The 20,443-nt window shown below is 39.6% G+C and overlaps 1 protein-coding gene and 1 non-coding gene across 35 annotated transcripts in view; one reads left to right on the top strand and one right to left on the bottom strand.

The window, feature by feature from the left end:
• Positions 1-4,385: 4,385 nt before the first annotated feature.
• The window catches only part of CELF1 (CUGBP Elav-like family member 1), a 67,081-nt gene continuing 51,023 nt past the window's right edge, over positions 4,386-20,443 (top strand). For 8 of the 34 annotated variants that reach the window (XM_019743668.2, XM_074336383.1, XM_019743663.2 and 5 more), the window contains exon 1: positions 4,400-4,562. The gene's annotated coding sequence lies outside the window, so the exon portion shown is untranslated. Of the gene's footprint in view, positions 4,563-4,690; positions 4,901-20,443 lie in introns of those variants that run through there. The other 26 variants (XM_074336389.1, XM_074336387.1, XM_074336385.1 and 23 more) reach the window with 10 other exon arrangements.
• TRNAT-GGU (transfer RNA threonine (anticodon GGU)) lies at positions 13,634-13,707 on the bottom strand. Its single transcript has one exon. It is a non-coding gene; the product is annotated as a tRNA-Thr (tRNA).

Here is a 20,443-nt window from a genome sequence, read left to right as displayed (position 1 = left end):
GGAGCCACTGATCCACTACAGATTTATTAGCATTTTCCAGAATTTTATATAAAAGCTGTGAATATTTTTAATTTTAATGACTATTGTTAAATTCTCCTCCACTATGGCTATGTCTGTATACATTGAGAGTGCCTATTTCTCACAACTTTATCAACCTTTAAAATTTATTTCTATCCCAAACTGACAGTAAAAAAATAAATTTACATTGTTTTAATTTGAATATCTTTATTTGTGAGCCGAGATTGAACATCTTATGTTTATTGGCCATTCGTATTCTTCTTAAGAATTGCATGTTCGTTTCCTTTGTCCATTCGCCTAATGGCTCGCTTATTATTATTCTTCCTGGAGATAGAAGGTGCACAAATTCTAAGGGTATGACTTGATAAATTTGATTTGTCTATACTCCCATGTGACGACCACCCAGACTAAATATAAAATGTCCCAATTCTCCAGAAAGCTCCCTCATACTCCTTTCAGTCAATCAAAGGTAACTTCTTTTCTGACTTTTCTTATTATTTTTAACTGTTTCCAAACTTTAATTAAATAGACTCATACAATATATGCTCTTTTTTTCCTGGCTTATTTTGATCAATATTATGTCTGTGCAATTCATCCATAGTGTCATATGCAATAGCTGTTTGTTCCTTCTGATTGCTATATATGTAGTCCATTGTAAGTATGCAGCATATTTATTTACCTTTCATTTCCAGTTTGGGCTATTATTAAAAAGAGTGCTATAGACTCTTGTTTTGGTGGAAATAAGTACACATTTCTGTTGGGAGTAGAAGTGCTGCATCATAGGGCATAAGTCATTTAGCTGTTTGGCTTTAGTGGATATAGTCAGTCTTCCAAAGTGGTTGTATCAATTCTCATTGCTACCAACAATATTTGAAAAGTGAAAAAAAAAAAAAAAAAAGTCTTCGCTGCAAATCTCAGGAGGGAAAAATGGTCTTTTCAAGTGGTGATGGATCAACTGGATATCCACATGAAAGAAAAAGAAAAGAAACTTGACCTGTATTTCACACCATATACAAAAATTAGAGATGAATCTTAGATCTAATAGCAAAAGATTAAAGCAGTAAAGGAGAAAATGTTCACAACCTGAGTAAACAAAGCTTTCTTAAATAGAACACAGAAATTACCAACCATAGAATAAGGACCAATAAATAGGGCCTTACTAAAATTAAAAACTTTTATTCATTAAGAGAGTAAAAGGCAAGCCACAGACTGGGAGAAGATATATAAAATAATATCTCCAACAAGGAACTTGTATTCAAAATATATAAAGAACTCCGACAAATCAGGGAGAGAGAGAGACTTGAGTAAGCGATTCACAAAAGAGAATATCCAAATGGTCAGTAAGTATTATATATGTAAAGTTTTTCAACATTATTGGCCATTAGGGAAATAACAATTTAAACCACAATCCAATACCGCTACACCCCTACCAGAATGACTAAAATTAAAAAAGGACTGATAATACCAAACGGTGGTGAGGATGCAGAGCACTGTTAATACTTTAATAAATATTCTTTTTGGGTTTTGTCTCTTTCTCTCAACAAACACACTTTCCAACAAGGTGGAATCATATGTACCTATTAATTTGTTACCTGCTTTATTCATTAAACATGTATCATATTAACAGTTTCCCACAATTAAATATTTTTCTGCATCATTATTTGAAATTATATATAATATTTTAAGCTATGGATATACTATACTTTATCAATCTACTTTCGTATCGAATTTTATGCTATTTGAACAAAGTTATGATCCATATACATCAGTACATCTCTGCACTTATCCATGGTTATTTCTTTAAAATAAGTTCCTAGAAAGGGATATAAAATTTCAGATTCCTCCAGACAGATTATCTGAATTTTACTCCCACCAGCACTCAAAGAAGGCTTGCTTCTCTGCACCCTTGCTAACACTGGCTATTTTTAAAAACAAATCTTAATCAATTAGGAAGGCAAAAAATGAAACAGGGAGCTTTTCATCTCACATCTGGCTTTTTTTTGTATTTGGACTCGAGTATTTTTTCGGTGCTGTGAAGCCCTTTGAAGTTATAAGAGCTCATTTATGTTCTTCATGTAATTGTTCTTCCCCCCAGCTTTGGGCTAATGGGCTGTGGCCCCTCAGTAATTAGATGCAAAAATGACACCGCTAGGAGTGGCGGTTCCTCTCTGCCAATGGGAGCCTGAGGTCAAGGGACAGGTAAAATAGGAAGAAGTTTCTGGGTGCCCTTCAAGAAACATCTGTTGAACCAGACACTGAAAAGCACTGGTCCAACATGAGTATAACAAGACAGGTGTGGTCCCTGCTCGCATTTAGCTCATGGATGAAGGTGATCAAAAGGCACAAACTTCCAGGTGTAAGATAAATAAGTTCGGGGGATGAAACGTACAACATGACTATACTTAACAGTGCTATATAGTGGTATACTCGAAAGTTAAAAGAGAATAGATCCTAAGAGCTCTCATCACAAGAAAAATAAAACATATTTTTACTTTTCATATTTCTTTTTGTATCTGTATGTGATGATGGATGTTAACTAAACTTATTGTGGTAATCACACATTATATGTAAATCAAATAAAAAATATTTATTGAGCACCTACTATGGGTCAAGCACTATTCTAGGCCCTGAGGATATAAAACAGACAAAATCCCTATCCCCATCGGGTTGATCTTCTGGTGGGGGAAGACTACAAATAAAATAAAATATGAAGTACAAAATATACTATGTTAGATAGTGGTAAGTACTTTAGATAAAAACAAAGCAGGAAAGGGAGGTTAGAAGAATGGATGTATGTGTGTGTAATTTTATTTACTTATAGTTTCAGGTGTACAAAACAACTAGCGATTAGACATTTATATACCTCACAAAGTAATCCCAATAAGTTCATTAATGTGTAATTTTAAATAGGATGGTCAGGGAAGGCCTAACTGAGAAGGTGACGTTTAAGCCAAGACCTGAAGAAGGTACGGAAGTGAACCATATGGATATCTGGATGGTTCTATCGTTCACAAAAAATGGGACAGATTCTCCACTTAAAAGGTTTCTATAATCTGTGGTAGCTGGGAGACAAATATAAAATTGTGGGAATGTATGTGACAACATTCTATAAGCTACAGGGTCTATAAATATAAGATGTTTTCAGTAAATTACACATAAAACAATTAAGATAATATCTTAGCATAATAAATGTAAAATGACAAACTACATAGTATGATTAGGGAATATGATAGTGTTAAATTCAGCGGCTAATTGTTCCGGTCTACAAGGTATCACAAAAACTGCGTTTAGTTTTTTCTTTTCTTTTGTTTTGTTTTTTTCACTCTTAAGAGGGAAAGAGTTGCTTCCAACATATGGGATAACCCTTGAGACTTATGCTTGGGAGTCCACTTATGTGCGTGTCTGTGTGTGTGTGCGTGTTTTGTGGTAAGGTAGAGTATAATCAGTATTGGTGGGTATAAGAATTATTTGCTTTGGGAAGCCAGATGACGTTGCAGGAAAATCATTTGCAAACCCATTAGTTATTTGCATGTTGCTGGGGCCAAAAGGTCCCAGAACTAAGTTTTCTTTTTCTGACTTTATTTCACTGTCCCACGAGGTGTAGAACCTGCCAAACAAAAGACGTTATTAGCCTTTAAAAAAGAATAAACTGTTGCACTGTTTGCATTCCACCTAAATCGTGGTCTTTAGCATCCTAACCTGGGCTGTTCAGAATTGTTTTGTGTTTTTTTTTCTGGGAAAAGCAGTTTAGGGCTGGGACATCAGTTTCTTAACAGAACCCCTATAAGCTTCGTGGCGCTGCAGGGATTTTTGCAAGGTTGTGCGTTCACACAGCGGATCATCCCGCTAGAAAGCACTCCGCTAATTCAGAAAGCTTGCAATACATTCACATTCCACATCTCAGCAAAGGAAAAAGGCCTGGATCCTGTAGCTCATCTGCTGGGGCAGAAAGGAGAGTATGTCATGTGGCCGAACACCAAGGCATTCGACCCAACCATTCATTTACCCAGTATTTTATTATGCGCAGAGTCAGTGCCAAGCAGGGGTCCTCGCCCACCAGGCCATCCAGAGTTCCTGCTGGGCGCGGTACGCAGAGCCGAGAACTTCAGATTCCCAGGCCGTGGTGTTTCCACCCTTCCCTCCAGGAAAGCTCAGAGACAAAGAGATGAGCCCCAGCAGCTCCCCGGGTTCCCCCGCAGCCCCGGGGGGCTACCGCGCGGCTGCGTCTCTACTCCCCAGCCCGAGGGGGCGCTGCAGCGCCGGGAGCTCGGCCCGCCCCTGCGCCGCGCTCCGCTCGGATCGGCGCTGCGGGCGGCACCGCGGTGGTACGTTCCCCTTCACCGCCCTACTCCTCCTCCTAGGCCCTCCCCGCCGGTGGTAGGTGCCGGAAGTGCCGCCATTTTGGGGTGTTCTGTTCTGGCGGCAGCGGCAGCGGCGGCGGGACGCGGAGGCTCCCCCGGGACTCGGCCTCAGCAGCGAGGCGGCGGCGGCTGCGGAGGCGCAGGCAGCAGCTGAGGTAGCGGCGGGCTCAGGTGCAGCCGCTGGTGAGTGCGGCGGCCGCGGGATAACGGGCCACGGGTGGGAGGGAGGGAGCGAGGGAGGGAAAGGAGGCAGGAGGGAGGCGCCGCGGGGCGGGTCCGGTCCGGGCGGCCGTGGGGCACAGGGCCGTCCGGGCGCGGCCGCTCTTCGTTCCCCGCGCCCTGGAGGCAGGTCAGCTGTCTCCTTCAGCGTGTCGGGGTGCTCCGCTCCCCGGGTCCCGCAGCTCCTGCCCGGCGCGTGCCCCCGCGGCCAGGCAGACCCGCCCTCCTCGTGGCCTCGCTCCCTCTCTCTGCGCCCTTTGCGTTCACCTCCGGGCCCAGAAGCCTTCGTTCCCTGCCCAGGGGTAGGTCCGTCCTCTCTTTTTCCGGCCGCCTTGCCAGACCCAGGCTGCTTGCCCGAGACACCCCTTCCCTGCTCCTGTCGCCCCACGTGTTCTTGGAGCTCACTGCTGGGGGGCCCCAGGCTCCCCCGCCTCTGGAGGGCAGCGCTTCTCCTCGGGAGCCTTCCGAGCCCCTTTTCCTCGCCCCAGATCCGCAAGGGCCTTGGCTCGCCCTCCCCCCACATCAGGTGTTCACCCAGTCACGGCCTACTGGAAGCAGGGCTGGGATCTCGCACCCGGGAGCGCGGAGCGCCGCGAAAGCCTTTCTGCTGGGCACCTGGTTTTGAATCGAAAGCCATTGGTGTCTTGGTTGTCCTCGGGGCAGGATGTTTTTTAATTCTCTAAGACTATTGCTCAAGCTTTAAGGAGCTTCTCGTTGGATTAGGCTCGTCCTTATAGTTGAGAAGAAGGTGGCGAGATTTTGTTCGGGGACTTTTCAGCAAAATGGAATCTTTTTTTGCCAGCGGAGTTAATGCTGTACTTTTATGACCCTCGAGTAACAAGGCTGTATAACAGTTTTAAATAGCGTGCAGTGCTGTAATGTCTGCAGTGTAAGAGGTTACAGATACCCAATGAATTCCTTACAGGAACTTCACCTTTTAAAGGCTTTTTACTGTCTTTGAGTCTCTGTGGGTTGGAGAGGCTTTTATTGCACCCTTTCACCTTTCCAACAAGTGTGGGGTTGGCTCTCTTCAAGTGTAGCATCTGGAGTGCTATGCAAGTTTCAGTCTCCTGGAATTCTTGGTGAGGAAGAAGGTGTCTCCACTTACAATCATCCAGGGCTCTTTCTGTTTGAACACTGATAAGTCCACTTGGAAAATCATGGAGTTACCATTGCATGCATAAACTACTGCTTCAGTGCCCCCACACTCCCCCATGCCAGTTTCAATATTCTTCTAGCTTTATGCTACGTAGTTCTGATCATGAGTTAGCCAAGATTGAATCTGGAGCTTTCAGCTGTTGCTTTAACCTGGAAGTTTATGGTTCCCCCAGTGGTTCCTTCCTCTTGACACCTGTTTCCATTAAGAATAAGTCTTGTCCCAGAGCATAGGCCACAACTTTTCTCCATCCATTCATTCTTCCTCATAGGGTTTTCTTTTCCTAGATACTATCACCTAGATAGTGTCTGGACTTAAAATCCATTAGCAGGTGGGGCTGTTAGAGATAGAATGTTTTTTCCAACCCCATCCCTTTTCAGATGAGGAAATTGAGGCCTCCAGAGGTGAAGTGACTTCTGCCCAAGGTTACATAGCAAGTGTTCTTAAAACCGTCTCATCACGGATTTTTTTAAAAACAGTACCATGAGCAAATTGCCCTTTAAGATGTGATGGACTGGAAAGGTCCCCGAACTTGGAGTTAGAAGGCCTGGATTGTAATCCTTGCTCTGTCAGTTGTTAGCTATATAATTGTGAACAAGTCACTGTTCTGACCCTCAGTTTCTGCTCATCTGCAAAATGGAGGAAATAGTGTCTACCTCACATGCTGCTAGTTTAACTTTAGTGCTATAGCACGTGAAAGTGCCTGTGGTATAAGAGGCAGACAGGGAAATTTTGAGCCAGATGATTTATTTTTATAAAGACTTGCATTTATTTTTCTTGTTAAGTTATAGATTTATTATAAAAAATAGGTAAACCCAAAAGGAAGAAACTCACCCTTACTCCCACCAGTCAGAGGTGATTATTAGTATTATTAATATTTAGTCTTTATCTTATCCTTTTTATATGCTATAGAAATATTTATTTTACCAAAAGGGAACCCCCTAGCAATGGTTTTGTGACGTGTTTTTAAGATTTAATAATAGGTGATAGGCATGGTTTTTAACAACCACACTTTAAATGATGCTCTGTGTTAACAGCCCCAGCACATGTGAGGTAGGCCAGTGGCTATCCCAGCACAGGAGCAGAGAAGTTGCTCTTTTAAACATGCTAGACTGGAAGAGGAGGAGAGGAAGGGCAGAGACCTAACAGCGACTGTATGTCTACTGTATGGTGGTTGTTGTTTTTTTGTTTGTTTGTTTTTAAATAAAGATTCAGGCTTTGCTCCTAAATGTAGAGTGAGTCCTGAATTCGGTGCCCCTTCCTGTGACTGCCACTGTAGCTTCTTTAGCTTAATTTTGCTGTGAGGCTGGACCTAATAAGGAAATGGGAGGTTAGACGGTGGTGGTGTGCCTTGGAAAGGGAAAGAGAAGAGCTGTCACCTGGAGGCCAGGGTGAAGTTGGAGGAAGTAGGAGCATGAGACTCCTTTCTGCTCTAGGATACTCCCAACAAATTGCTCTTTTTTCTGCCTTATTTGTTGTTCTTCCTGTAGCTTTATTGAGATATAATTAACATAACATACAACTTAGTGGTTTTTGATATATTACATTATTAATTTTTAAAAATTGTGTGAAATATATATACAAAATTTGCCATTTTAACCATTTTTTATATTGTCATTTTTGATGTGGTAAAACACGTAACAAAAAATTTGTCATCTTAGCTAGTTTTGAATATATGGTTTTGTGGCATTAAATACATTAATGTTGTTGGGAAACAGATCTATAGAATTTTCGTCTTGCAAATCTGAAAGTTTATACCCATTAAACAACTCCTCTTTTCTCCCTCTGCCCAGCATTCTCCTTTGTATTTCTAAGAATTTGACTACTTTTAGATACCTCATGTAAGTCATACATATAATATTTATCTTTTTGTGACTAGCGTATTTCACTTAGTGTAATGTTAAGATTCATCCACTTTGTAGCATGTGACAGGATTTCCTTTTAATGGCTAAATAACAATTCTATTTTATATATAGACTATATTTTGTTCATTCATCTGTTGGTGGCCTGAGTTGTTTCCACCTTTTGGCCACTGTAATTAATGCTGCTGTGAACGTGGGTATCCAAATATCTCTTTGAGTACTGCTTTCAATTCTTTTGGATAAATGCCCAGAGATGGGATTGCTGGATCTTTTGGTATTTATTTATTAAAAAATTTTTATTTCTTTATTGGGGGACAGTGTGTTCCTCCAGGGCCCATTATTAGCTCCAAGTTGTTGTCCTTCAATGTAGTTGTGGAGGGTGCAGCTCAGCTCCAAGTCCAGTAGCAGTTGGAGGGGGCACAGCCCACCATCTCATATGTGAATTAAACCGGCCACCTTGTTGTTAAGAGTTCGCTCTCTAACCAACTGAGCCATCCGGCCGCCCCCTCCAGAAGCTCAGCAGCAGCTTGTTGTCTTCAGTCTCATTGTGGAGGGCACAGCTCACCACCACATGTGGGAATCGAACCGGCAACCCTGTTGTTTAGAGCTGGCGCTTTAACCATCCGGCTGCCCCTATATTTTTTTTTTTTTTTGAGGAACCTCCATACTGCTTTCCATAGTGGTTGCGCAATATTTAAATCCCACCAACAACGTAAGGGCACCAATATTTCCATATTCTCACCAACATTTGTTTTGTTTTGTTTTGTTTTTAATTTTTAAAGAAATAGTAGTCATTTTAATGGATGTGAGGTGATACCTCATTTGTGGTTTTGATTTGCATTTCTCTGATTACTGATGAACATCTTTTCATATGCTTGTTGGCCAATATCATCATTGTAGAACTGTCTATCAAGTCCTTTGCCCATTTTTTAATACATTATTTGATTTTTTGTTGTTTCAGTTTTTTTATGTATTGTGAATATTAACCACTTATCAAATAAATGATTTGCAAATACTTTCTCTCATTCCGTACATTGACTTTTCACTTTGTTGATTATAGCCTTTAAAAACTTAATAGTTTTAAAGTTTAATGTAGTTTCATTTGTTTTTTGTTTTGGTGCCTGTGCTTTTGGTCTTATATCCAAGAAATCATTGCTGAGTCCAAAACCATGAAGCTTTTCCTCTACATTTTCTTGTAGGGGATTCATATTTTTAGGTTTATAGATCATTTTAACCATTTTTAAGGGTACAATTCAGTGGCATTAAGTATATTCACAGTGTTGTACAATCACCATCTTTCCCCAAAATATTTTCTCCCCCCCAAGCAGAAACGTTTAACCATTAAGCAGTAACTCCCCGTTCTCCCTTCCTCCTAACCCCTAGTAACCCGCTAGTCTACTTTTTGTATGAATTTGCCTGTTCTAGGTATTTCATGTAACTGGAATCGGACAATATTTGTCCTTTTATGTCTGGCTTATTTCACTTAGCACAGAGTTTTTAAGGTCCAGGTATTCCATATTGTGTACAGATAAGTTTAAAAACCTGACATTTAATGGCCTAGTTTGATTAATACTTTCAGGATAAAAGCATGTTGAAGGTAGTCATGGGTCTCTCAGTTTGTTTCAGTAGGAACCAAGCGGTTTAGAGTAATCTTATGCATGAAAGTCTTTATTAAGATGAGCTTCTATTTATTTTTTAGAGGTTCATAACTGATTTTGATCTGCCTGATTATCTACTTCTCTTTTTGCTTTTTGGACCTTGCCTCCCACTCCGTTTTCCTCCTCTCCAGTAATAAAGGGAATGTAATATTAATCCTTGGGGCCTGGGCTGAACTGGAAGTTTTATTTAGTCAACCCTATTGTCCCATGAGGTATTACACCCTCACAGTACTTAACACATGAGGTGTTATTTTAGTGTTAGGGAGGACATATATGAACCAGTCTTTTGTTCAAAACTATTCTTTGATTCTTGATTATTTTATTTTTGATAATAGTAGAAATTGAATGTATCATGGAAGTTCAAGTATTTCAGAAATATAATTTGAACCAAGAATTAACTTTCAGTGTAGCCTTCCAAGTAGAACTTTCTAACACATTCCAAAGTTGATTGATAATAGAATCCTGTGTTTACCTGCACACTCCTTCCTAGAGGTGTGCTATGGGACACTAAAATGGTCAAAAGGCAAGTATAATAGAAACAAGAGATTAAAAACAAACCTGGAGAAGTAGTCTTTCCTGTAATTCAGAGTTGATTGTTTGATTTTCAAGTCCTTAAAAATGAAAACCTGTGGTTTGAAAGAATGATGTGACTTGAATGGGGTTTATAAGCATACGGGGGGGCGGGGGGGACAGGGATGACAGCTTCAGCCAGTGGGCTTGAAAATTGGTACCATCACTGTGTGACTTGAACATTTCTGGGCCTGTTTTCTCATCTTTAAAATAGAGATACCAACCTGGACTGGTGACAATTAATTGAGATAACTTATGCTGGGCACTGAACAGTGCCTGGTATAGTGTTGATAACGCTATTTCTTTTTTTCATCTGTAAAAAATGGGCATACTACTTATCACGTGGGTCCGTGATGCAGTTCAACCAAGTGAAATGACACAGTTAAAATGCCCAGCAGTGCCACGCATAGGCAGTAGGTACTAAGCAGTTTTCCTTTTGTTTCTCCCTGTGGGTATATTTTACTTTGCATTTTCCTTTGTTGTAGTTTAAGGGATAAAATTGTTTTCCTAATGTCCAAATGTTTTGCTACACAAGACATCTTTCCCCATAGAACGTTTGAGCTCATTTTTCCCTGTGGAATCCTTGGGTAATGTGGTTTCCTAGATTCATCTTTACAGTCTACTTCACCTGAGAGTCTGTTGATAGAAAACTGAAAAATACAGATGAGTATATTATTGGATTTGTAATAGGGACGCCTGGGTCTCTTCCCAAGTAGGTAACGAGTTTTAGGCATGGAGGGAAGATGGGAGGACTCTAATGTTTAGAGTTGTAATGTAGAGGAAAGAGTTAATTAATTGTAGCTATTTGCTTTGTAAACTATATTGTATCAAGAACCCTTATCTGAGGTTTGTCATTTGCTAAAAACAGTTTTCTTTTTTTTTTCTTTTTTTTTTTTTAATTAAATTTATTGCGGTGACAATTGTCAGTAAAATTACATAGATTTCAGGTGTACAATTCTGCATCACATCATCTATAAATCCCATTGTGTGTTCTTCACCCAGATTCAGTTCTCCTTCCATCACCATATATTCGATCCCCCCCATCCTTATATCCCACCCCCCACCCCCCACCTAAAAACAGTTTTCTTGATGAGATCTTTGTAATTGTAACTTTATCCTTGTCATGGAATTGGCTGTTAGAATCTCCTTAAAATAGGAGTTTCCTTAAAGAATAGCAGAATTGCTCTATAGTTATTTTTTAATCTCTGTTCTGCTGTGGAGGCCATGAGCATATATGTTTATTTTAAACTTCTTTGAGTTCTAGATGTGTAAAATTTTCCACGACTGCTTTATATCCATCATAAACTCCATATTGACTTAATGTACTCTTTCTTTAATTCTCCTAAACACTTTGTCTCACAGGCTAGAAGGATAAATACCAAATTTCTCTGAGCATTGGGACATGGGTAATTTCTTTTTCATACTTACTATTGTTTTTAAATTTTTATACAGAGAACATGAATTTCATAAACATGAAAAGTTACATTAAAATTAGACTTTTTTCTCAAGGGATGAGAAAGGGGAAGAGACTGAATACAAGATATTTCAGCATCTTAAGTGATTTAAAGCATTTTAACTCTCAGATCTTTGTCAAGTTCTGATGTGACACTCAATCAGCTGACCTTTTCCCCAGTTTACAGGAAATGGACTCATTTTCAGAACAGCTTTTGGATTGTAACACTTTGCTTTTTTCTTTTCCTCTACTTAGAAAATATGGCCGCAAGTATAAAGAGGAATGGTGAGTTTAGAGGCTGCATCTCATGTAATTGATTTTAATGTGCCACTTTGGGATGTGTTCATAGGTACGGAGTGTGACTTTAGAAAGAACTGTTCGCTAACTTTCTGACCTCCATGGACTACTGCCAGCTCTTTTTTTTACAGCTATGTTCCGCTTTGAAAACATGGAGTTGAATATCAGTATCCCCATACTGAAACTCCGTTGAAACTTTGCTTTTGAATTGGAAAATGTCTTTAGTTTGGGGATTCTACAAAATGAAGGTTTTTGGTTCCAAAGCTATTTAGTTTTATAGTGTTACACTTTTTATTTTAGAAGACCAGTAGTTCCCATTTACATAACATTGCTACCCTTCAGCAAGAAGAATCCCTCAATTAGAAACTGTCACCACTTTCTCATTGTTCTTTTATCTTTTTGTTTCCTGTGAGATTGAAGCAAGCTCTTGTAGAGAGTGTGGGGATGTGTGACATTTTGGTGATAATGTGGGGTAACTAATAGTCTACTGTGCATAGACTGTCTTTAACCCAATATAATTTGGACACCTGTTAAGATTTTGCTAGTTTCTATATAGATTCTAGATTCTTTTTCGTGCTTTTGTGTGGGAAACGGTCCTCTTTTCTGCTGGTCCCCTCCCTCCACACTAACATCTCAGAGCTTGGTTAGTGTTTCTCTCCTGCCTGAATTCTGTCTGCATGATGCGGCCAACTTACCAGACTAGGTGGTGTGAGATAGTCCCCGAGAGAAACACCTGTGTTGTCTGTCCTACTGGCTGCCTGCTTGATTCAGAATGCTGTCTGAGCAAGAGTCTTAGGCGTCCAGGGAGTGAGAGGAAGTCAGGCTGGAGGCGACAGGCAACTTGAAAATGGGTAAGTGACATTCATCAGCGGGCTGGGTATTATCACACATTGAGCAGCGCTGCTCTATGGTTACATAGGCATCTTAAGCCTCATTGAAGGCTTTCAGCAGGATAGTTCACTAGAGGCTGTTTTTGTGCTAAAAGATTATTCCTTAGGTTCATATTTCTTAGATGGCTAGAGCAACAGGAGCAGGCATTGCATGCTGTGTTCCTCAGTGCTTCCTTGCTTATGATTCAATTTCCATTTGTCAGTTAGTGCACAGCTAACCTTTCTCATGAAGCTTTTCTTGTCCATCCATTCCAATACTGTATCATAGGATATTATTTAATGTTTAATATATATATATATATATATATATATATATATATATATTTAATGTTTAGTGTATATATATATATATATATATAGTGTTTGCCCCAAAATAAGACCTAGCCAGACCATCAGCTCTAACGCATCTTTTGGAGCAAAAATTAATATAACAGGGGCCAGCCCGGTGGCTCAGGCGGTTAGAGCTCCGTGCTCCCAACTCCGAAGGCTGCCGGTTCGATTCCCACATGGGCCAGTGGGCTCTCAACCACAGGTTGCCAGTTCAATTCCTCGAATCCCACAAGGGATGGTGGGCTCTGCCCCCTGCAACTAAGATTGAACACGGCACCTTGAGCTGAGCTGCCGCTGAGATCCCGGATGGCTCAGTTGGTTGGAGTGCGTCCTCTCAACCACAAGGTTGCTGGTTCGACTCCCACAAAGGATGGTGGGCTGTGCCCCCTGCAACTAGCAACGGCAACTGGACCTGGAGCTGAGCTGCGACCTCCAAAACTAAGACTGAAAGGACAACAACTTGAAGCTGAACGGCACCTTCCACAACTAAGATTGAAAGGACAACAACTTGACTTGGAAAAAAGGCCAGCAAGTATACACTGTTCCCCAATAAAGTCCTGTTCCCCTTCCCCAATAAAATCTTTTAAAAAAAATAATTATCCTTAAAAAAAAATTAATATAACAACCGGTCTTATTTTAATATAAGACCGGATATAATATAATATAATATAATATCATACCGGGTCTTGTAATAATTTTTGCTCCAAAAGACACATTAGAGCTGATGATCTGGCTAGGACTTATTTTTGGGGAAACACAGTGTGTGTGTGTGTGTGTGTATTTCTTTTTTTTTTTTTTTAAGGAGGGCACAGCTCACAGTGGTCGATGCAGGGATTGAACCGGCAACCTTGGTGCTACCAGCACCACGCTCTAACCAACTGAGCTAACCGGCCACCCCAGTTAATGTTATATTTTTCATTTGAGCAAGATTTTAAGCTTTTTGAGGATGGAGACTGCTTTATTGCTTAATGTATTACATATCTTTTGAGGAGGCAGACTGAGCCTGACTCAAAAGATACCAGTATAATTAGTATACCCCAATCATACTCTGACCTAGCCCTTCTTTTAATAGCTTATTGGACCAGGGTGGACTCCTAACCCAAGCAGGGTAAATCAGTTTCTCCTAGGAATTTGAGATTCAGGTCAGGTCACCTGAATTTAGAGAACTTGAAACATACAGACTCAGAGGCTGGGGCGCAGCCATGTTCAGGTTCATACATGTGGAAGCAGTGAAGGCCTGTCTGCAGGGAGGGAGAATTAAGTAGATTTATCCAGAAAGATGTATAGATGAGAAATGCAACTTTGGAAAGAGAGAGAGCCGTCCACATGCAGAATAGTACATAAAGGCTTTCCAGCTGTGGCGTGTTGTACTTTCTTTATTTGGGTTCCTTGAGATACTCCAGTATCCTTTCAATTCCATTTTTTTGCTTGTTAATTTGAAGGAGGTTTCTCTTAATTACAACTGGGAGCTTTGCATAAGACGTTTAGTACAGAGCTCTGCCTAACATTCCTTAAATTCATTTGAATTTTACAGTAGTCAGGCCTAGGATCATGGCTCTTTGGAAGGTTGCCCCTTTCCCTCCCAACAGTCTCCCCAAACCCAGGCTTAGGCTGCTTGGCTCTTCAGTCTGTAGTGTAGATATACACTTGTGTTGTTGCTTTTGGTGTATAGAGTACTTCTCTTTGGTGCTTTGTCAGATCAAGATTGAAGTTTTGTTTAGTTTTTTACATGTTTTAATGATTATTTGTTTATAACCAGTTCTTTTTTTTTGTTTATTGGGGGTGACAATGGTTAGTAAAGTTACATAGGTTTCAAGTGTCCAATTCTGTAACACATCATCTATATATCACATTGTGTGTTCGCCATCAGAGTCAGTTCTCCTTCCATCACCTTATTGTAACCAGTTCTTTAGGCATATAGGACAGATAATAAAATACTGTTTCAGATAGAAAACTTAAAGTAAGCCATCGCTTTTAAAGAATTTTTTTGTGAGGCGTATGGATTAAGTCCTTTCTTCTTTTCTAGTTAAGTAACACATTTAGTTTCCTGATTGTTTCCTCTTAAAAAAAAAAAAAAAGGTTGATGGACTTGAGTGGAACACAATAATGTGGGTTGAACGGCAGTTGAGACTTTAAACAAAGGGTAATGGTGAGTGGCTGTGTGCCCAGTTGATGGAGTCTGTCTGGTTTCTGCCCAGTTAGTAACTTCATGAATGATCTGTAATAGGAGCATCACAGTGGAGTTTTTCTCTTCGAAAAATGTTAATGAGAGAGAGAGGGAAGCTCAGAGAAAGACAGTTTAATGCTTCTAATTTGGTATTTTTTCATCTTGTGATCATTTGGTTTCTGTTAAGTTGAAAGACTTCATTCCAGAGAAATGTAAAATTTCCCTGTAATATTAATGAACAGGCATTAAAAAGAGACAAGAGCCAGCTTTGAAATGTGGATTTGTACACAGCCAGGGAGGAAGGAATGGATTTGCAGGGTAGAAAAAGCTGGAAGACGTTATCTGACGTGGGAGACCAAGTTTCTGTGGATATATACCTGAACAGTGTCGTGCCTTCATCGAGTGTGCGCATAGTATTGAACCGGATTGCTGTGCATACGACTTGTACAGTCCATTGTGATTATTCGTGTCGGGGCCTTGCACAAAGTAGATACTCAATAAATATTTGGTGAATACCTCATGTCTGGTCTAATGGCACTTTAGTTTTATGTTTTGAGACAGTTCAGTACTAAGGATTAGGACTAGGAAGAAAATGTTTAAAATTGAAATTCTATGAATTTATTGTTTGTTCAAATCGTTGCCTTTTGAAGATAATCAAAGTACTTTAAAGCTCCAAGGAGTTTTCTGGGGGCTGGAAAAAGTAAGCAGCTTTCCATTGAAAGACATTAAGTTGGCTAAGATTTGTACTATGAAAGCCTTTGTGTATGTAGCTCTGTGATCTTGAAACCTCATATTGTATATTGCTTGGACGCACTCAGAAGGCTCCTAGACAACCCTTATTCTGGCTCTGTTTTCTGTAGCTCCAGAGAATAAGAAAAGGAGAATTTGATACTCCTGGCAGTCTATGCTCTTTTGCTTTTCTGGGCCAAGACATGCATTTAAAAATAAAATCAAGGGAATTGTAAACCAGTAGTGAAAATGAATAAAGCACCCAGGAGTTTGCCTCCTCGTGTCCCATGGCCTGAGTCTCTCCTTTTTGTCTTTCGATGCGCTGATATTAAACTAACGTGGCAAAACTGTCCTCTGGGCTTGTCCTTCGCACTTCCCCTTTCAAGTTTATGGGGAATAATCACGTAAAGACACCATGTTTATTATATATTTATTGATTTTATCATATGCTGTTCCTGTTTAATAGCCTTTGGATACATTTACAAGTACAATAAAAAAAGCTTGCAAAATTCTTTATTGAACTAATTTGGGTTATAGATTGTGGCGATGGGATTGGGAAACTATTTAAAAAATAACCCTTTTAGACCTGCTCCAGGAAAGCTTACATGAGTAAATAATCAAAACCAAATACAATATTTCTGTGGAATGTCTTGATACCTGTTGCTTACCTTTAACTGATGGTATGCCCTATCTCCTTAGATCGTTTTTTTCTTTAGGCTTGTGAATTTGCAATTTCTGTTTTACTTTTATAATATGGTTATGAATTTGCTTTCCAACACACTTTATCTTAATGGCATTTATATTTCAAATTTTCCATAAGCAATAGTTTGAGATCAAGGAAAAACTTTTATGAGCACAGAATCACTTCTTGAGCTTAGCTCCAGGTACTATTTTCTAGCTCTCAAGTTATTGTGGATCAGGCCTAGGATAGCTGAAATTCTAGATTATTACTGTGAAGTTAAGTACTGTTTTTAATTTATTAATGTTCATTTTTTTGGTGTAACTTTGCTCTGGGCTAAGACCTAGAGAAAGAACTTCACTCTGTTCCAAGAAGTGTACAACTTAGAAAAATGTTGTCTTTTGAATTTTGACTGCCCCACTTCTCTGAACAAACCAGATCCACAGATCAGACTTGTAAATGATCTGTTTTCTAAGGTATCTTCTAACAGAAGGTGTCTCGGGGGAGCCGAGTGGCAGCCCACATTTAGCTGGGAGTGGCAGTTCATCTCCCTGAGTCACATCCCCTTTGTTCACACACAGCAACTTTGGAACAGACTTGGAATTTAAACTTACACTTCTCTGCTCTCGTTTAATCAGTTTGATTTATTTTATCATCAGTTTTATTAATTATATTTTGTGTGTCTGATATATTTCTAATATGTGTTGGGAAACTGAAATTTCTCGAGTAGACTTGCTTTGGAAGACTTTACAGTCTTGATAGGAAAACTACTAAATAAAAAAAATTATGCAATATGGTGATCTGGAAAGAAATGGCAGCATACATAGGTCACTGAAATTTCATTGAGTTTATATTTAATTGTTTATGAGTAGGGAGGGAAACGATTGGAATATATTTAACTTCTTTTGCAGAGAGAGGCACTAAAATAGTTTAATATTTTTTCAGAACTGTATACTACATGGTAATATTTCTTGAAGGCAGCTTGCTGAAGAAAAATCAGATCAGGCTTTTTGAATTGCCAGACCCAGAATATATTAAAAAAAAATTCTTTGACCAAAAAAGGGGGGGGGGGAGCCTGCTGGATCCACCCCCAGGAATCCCTAGTGATAACAAACTCCTTGCTTACAACTTGTCACTGTGTAACTGTCATTGGGGTTCAAAGAAAAGCCAGTATATCAAGAACTGTGTGGCATTAACTAGGCCTTGATAAAATGCTGTTGCACATTTGCAACGGGCCAGAAATAGAAAGTTAAAGGTTTTAATTTCTTCTGTGTTCCATTAATTAGATGCTTTAAAAAGCTGCCTAATTGTGTAAGGTGTGGTAGTGGGAAGGTGGTGGGTGGCTACGGCAGGCCTAGGGAGCCATAGGCTTAGAATGTTAGGTTCTTCAGAGATTTTTCTTTTCTGATCCTTTCACTTTGCAAATGAGGGAAGTGAAACGCCTTACTTAGGTTCGCATAGAAGCAGAAGCAGGATTCCAGTCCAGGCCTTCTAATTTTCCAGCATACTGTTCTGTGGCTTCCATCCGTGCGTTGTTTACCATGCCTCTACTTTTCATAAATGAAATCTCAGTTTCTGAGGGCTGGAAAGGACCTTAGAGATGATGCAGGGAAACTTTCTACCCAGGGAAGAAATCCTTCTACACCATTCCGGACAGGCAGTAGAGGTTACCTGTTTAGTTAGCAAAAACCCACTGCCTAAATTAAAAGAGAAGATAGTTTTACCTGGATTTCCTATTTTAAAGCTATACACTTTGTTTTTCTTCCCCTATAAAACAGCGATTGAAAATCAGACCTGAATGTTTTTCATTAGCCTGTTTATCTCCACTTAAGTCATGCTTGTCAATCACGACAAGACAGCTAATTTGTTAAAAGAATTAGTTCATACCTAACCTAGAACTTTGAAAAGATAATGCCATATGTGGAGTAAGCTAGCTCTTTAACAGGTGGGAGGAAAGTGGTGATAAATGCTATGTTCAGCTTAAAGTGCTTTATAATATGCTTAATAAGATGAGGTGATGGTGAGCTAGAGAGTATCAAAAGAGTCCTGAGAACATTTTAAAGGCACAGACAAAAGCCAAATAGGCAAGTTGTTTTGTATTTTTTTCTGGTGCATTTGTGAATGCTTTTGTCATTGTTTAGACTAGGTTCATTTACACAGAAGTGAGTTTGGTGTTCAAAACCAACATTATTTTGGTAATTATTAATTACATACACCAAAAAAGGGATTTTTTTTTTTAGGTCCATTTTTTTGGACGTCATGTTGTTCAGCATGCCAATCATGTAATGCCCTTGGCAGTAAGTGCTTCAGCTTTTATTTTACTTTTCCTCTTTTAGAACTGCTTGAAAGGTAGTAATAGGTAAACATTTAAGATTATTAGCTTGAGTTTTTTTTTATCTTTTAAGCAAAGCACAAATAAATATTTTCTAATAAGTTATACAGAAATGTTTTCAGTTTCTTAAAATCACAGATACTTTTTTTCTGGAAGAATTTGCCATACCTAGAAATGGAGAAGTTGGCTCCAGTATTAATTTTTCTCTTTATCTTACCAGAAAATTAAAGTGAAAATGCTGTTGGCAGTCTTTTGTTGTCTTGACTTCAGCACAGTAGAGAATGCTATATACAATGAAAATGAGGCTAAGTTTTTAATATTCTGGAATTTCATGACCCCCAGCACTTCTTGATGTGCAGCCAAGGTAATAATTAAGGTAATCAGATGTTTTAGTCATTAGCAGGTGTGGCCTGGCTCTGAAAGAAATCTCTTATCCTAGCTTCATTCCAGTGCCCTTTTCAGTCGTTTACTCTAAAACATTTATTATTTAGTTGCTATTCTGATTCTTAATTGACCAGTGAATTTTTGCATAAAAGTTCATTATACAAAGTTTTCCTTGATAAGATAATATGCCAGGTTACAGTGTAACGAAAGAAACCAGCTGTTAGACTTCACATTGGTGCTGGGTGGAGGAGAGACAGAAGGAGACAGACCTGCAGTAAGAGGGTGGGCGAGAGATGTGGTTGCATCCTTACAATTTTGTCGTCAAGGAAACTTGGGGTAGGAACCTCACTGAAGATAGTCACTTATTTGGGGCATCCAGCTATTGAGTGGTAGGACAGGACTGGCTACCAGTCCACACTCCAAATGCTGTGCTGTTTTCCTGTTCTTTTCTTGCTTATTGAGGCCCGGTCTCATAACAGTAATGACATAACTAATTTTTGTAACCATTCTCTTTCATCTGGCAGTATAATTTTTAACTATTAATGTAAAGTCAGTATCTCATTCTAGAAGTTCTTACAGAGCTTTAGGAAGATAGGCACGTCAATTACCCACCCTCCTGATGAGACACTCTTTGTGTACGTACCTAAACTGTTTACCTGTGTTATTCCTGGCAAGTAGGAGTAATTTAACCCTAACAGAAGTGGATGGAATGTAGTTTTAAGGTAGGTAGCATTCATAGCATAGCATCTTCAAGTCTTTTAAAAGAAGTGCGTGGATCATAACGGAGTTCCTATGGGCAGACAGGTGGAGGTATCCCCCCATGGGTTATTTAGTAGATGAGAAAACTGGATGTTACATCTTTATTTGGTTCCCTAGTGAGACATGACGTGACGTAAGACTGCCAGCTTCTTTTTAATATTTTCCCTTTTCTTAAAATCAGGTTCCCCTCTCAGAACTCCCATGACCCACAGCCATTCTTTTGGCCCTGTAATTGCTTCTTGATTCTAAACAGCCATGTTCCGTGAGTTCCTAGAAAAAAGACAAAGAAAACACCAACCCTGTCCGGGGTTGCCTTGCAGTCAGTGCCACATTTACTAAAATGGTCCGATCTGTGACCATGCCCTTTTTGGACTGGGCCCACATTCAAGAGTGTTTGTTGCAAATGCTATCTTGATATGTGTCCTCACTGGCAGTCTTGTTTTTTAAGCCTCCCTTTACAAGTTGATTCACAGTGGGGGAGAGCCATGTTCAAAAACTTTCTGATAGTCTGAATTTTCTTGTCTTTCATCTCTTTGCTTCTATATTTATGTTCTTTGCATCTCTTCTTCCTTGAGCTTG

This window comes from Rhinolophus sinicus, linkage group LG06 (genome assembly GCF_036562045.2).
Source record: "Rhinolophus sinicus isolate RSC01 linkage group LG06, ASM3656204v1, whole genome shotgun sequence".
NCBI classification, from domain to species: Eukaryota; Metazoa; Chordata; class Mammalia; order Chiroptera; family Rhinolophidae; genus Rhinolophus; species Rhinolophus sinicus.
This window is presented reverse-complemented; position numbering and strand designations above follow the sequence as displayed.